Consider the following 2,673-nt stretch of genomic DNA (forward strand, 5'->3'; position numbering starts at 1 on the left):
AGGGGACTGCAAAGACAAAATACTAATCCGACTTTTGAAATGACTACCTAAATTGACAAGCTGAGCTAGACCGCCCTTGGGTAGTTCTCATCTTAGAGCAGTCCTAGAAAACAAATTGTAGTTTTAGTCTTAAGTCCTAAACATGCAGAAGTAAAATACCTGGGGAAGGATGCGGGTGGCAATTCCAGCATCTCAGCAGAACTACGCAGCATTTGCCCAGAGTTCATTTGCCGCGTGCGTGCATTTCTGTGCAAGGTAACACAGCGCAACATCGGAACACCAACATTGGGGCCAAATGAATCCTTGGGGAAACTCCCACCAAAAACCAGCGGTGCAACCCCGGGTTGAATTCGCCCTCCTGTTTCCAAACAGAGAAGTCTGCCAAGGACGGTATGGCCTAAGAGGCGTACAGGGCTGGCAGGCTCTCAAGTGTCAAAATAGAACCAGCATCGCCAGCCGCATACATCCCGTGCTTCGCAGGCGAGACACAGACAAGAAAAACAATCAAGTTGTCTGGTGGAAAAAGCGGCTTCCCAGGATCGCTCTAGCCACGGTGTAATTGTGATCAATCTGCATTGGCAAGTATCAGCTTTCCGTGTGTGTTTCGCCTCACGCAGGCTGCCTGCGGAGAGCAGCTCGGGCAGGCTAATGCATGCTTGTTATCGCCGGTGTAAATATCTTTGCCTTGTGTTATTGTGGCACAAAGCAGCTGGACCATTTGAAAATCATTTAAAAAGCACTATAAAATTAGGGCTCCAGTGCTCTTATTTTATGACTTTCATGAGCAGCCATTGCCTAGAGAGAAATTATCCTCTTTATTTTCAAGGCTAAAGGTTCTTTTAACATTCATCAAAATCAAAGTGCACCCTTGATAACACATTGAGCTGTTACTTATCTAGTACAGGCTCTTTACCTTCTGCATAATATCACATTTGAGATCTCAGTTCTTCATATACAACTCATTTCATTGTGTCTGCTGTTGTTTTCACCAAGTGAATTTGCATAGTTTCAGGAGAGGCTGGCTGATGCCCTGAAACATATTCTTTCTATAATTCCTAATTTTTTTTTAATTTCTAGAACAATAGCCTGGAGTGTTTTTGTTACTGATCCTTCTATAAAAATGGTCTATTACCTCTTCTGGCAATGGATTTGCACAGACCAATTAAGCACTGTAAGCGAAAGATTTTCAAGAGCATAAATAGTACTGAGGTGCATAACCTGATAGACTCCCCTTTCTGCCTTTGAAAAATCTCTCCCCTGTATATAAAAAAGAAAGTCTTTGATAATTTTCTTTTTTTCCATTCCTGTTTTCGCAGGCAGCTTCCCTACTAAACTCAGGAAAACGGTGAGCGAACCCAAGCAGCATGACAAAACGCAAACAGTACAAAGGAAAAGCCATTCTTTTTAGAAATAAAAAAGAAGTGCAGCCGTATCGACCATACTTAGAGCTCAGATCTGAAGGGCTTAGGAAGAGACACTGCATGAAATCCTCAGCCACAGAGGCTGCGAGTGGGGAATGGCGAGGTCCTGCACATCCTCTGTCCTGCAGCTCAGGAAAACCACTGTTTTCCTCTGTGGTGTTTAACCTGCCTTAGGTTTCTGTAAAAGACTGGTCACCTTATTATCCAGACATCAAATACAGACTGAAGCGAAACATTTAGAAAGTCATAACCTTAGCTCTGTTCTCATGATTCCCTCTTTGGCCAGGATTTTGTCTTTATTTCCTCTGGGGGTAGCAGGCTGCATTCCTGTGCCAAAAGGTGGCACGCTTTCAGATCTCTGCGAGGGGGCTGGCTGGTGCTATAGATCCCGCTGTGAAAGCACGTGTAGCCACGTAGAGGAGCTGTGAAGTCAAGATGCAGCATCCTGCACGGAGGAGATGTAACTGGCCAGAGGGCAGGCTGCGTGGCCGTGAAGAGCGCCTCGCCACCATGCCAGCACCTCTGCTAGCAGAGGGAGTCTGAATTTTTAACCATAGAGGTCTTGCCTGCCATCACCCCGTTTGTGATTCATCAACAGGATGCTTAAGCTAACAGGGGGATGAGATGGAGTTATTTGGTGATCACTATTTTTTATGACCCGAGGAAGGCAGAAAACGGGACAGGCGTGATCAGCAGATCCTAGCACAGTCTGCTGTCACCACGGATGAAGAAAGTGGGACAGGCGTTCAGTAAGTCTGGATAAGAAAGCACCTCAGCTCTGTGGCACATTTTTCTGTTCCAATAGTCAGCAAGCCAGTAAGCACCTTCCTGTGTCTGACAGCCCCAGAAATAGAGAAAAGGGCCCAAGTGAGCTGACCTAGCTCTGGGCTCCTGCGTTTCAGACCAGATTTGATCTTTTGGATTAGGACTGATCCACCCAGTCTCAGCCGTTACTTGTGGCGAGGGTCAAGAGTAAGCGGCAGGAGAAGCGCAGAGTTCAGCGTAGCCCTCTCAAGACCTGATCCAGCACCACACCTGTGACTGTCTCAGCTGTGCAGGAGCTTCCTCCCTTGTGAGCTCACCCACACATATGCTTTTTCCCTCTCAGGTATATACACCTCCCTCAATAGAACAAAAACAGAAAACTGCAAAATCCTTTTCACCCAGAGCTTTCAAATTCCTGGACAGCCCTGATTTGCCTTTGTTTTGGGGATAAACTAACTGGGCTGAACTGTTTCTCACTATTGCCTTC

Source organism: Fulmarus glacialis, unplaced genomic scaffold, assembly GCF_000690835.1.
Source record: "Fulmarus glacialis isolate BGI_N327 unplaced genomic scaffold, ASM69083v1 Scaffold50834, whole genome shotgun sequence".
NCBI classification, from domain to species: domain Eukaryota; kingdom Metazoa; phylum Chordata; class Aves; order Procellariiformes; family Procellariidae; genus Fulmarus; species Fulmarus glacialis.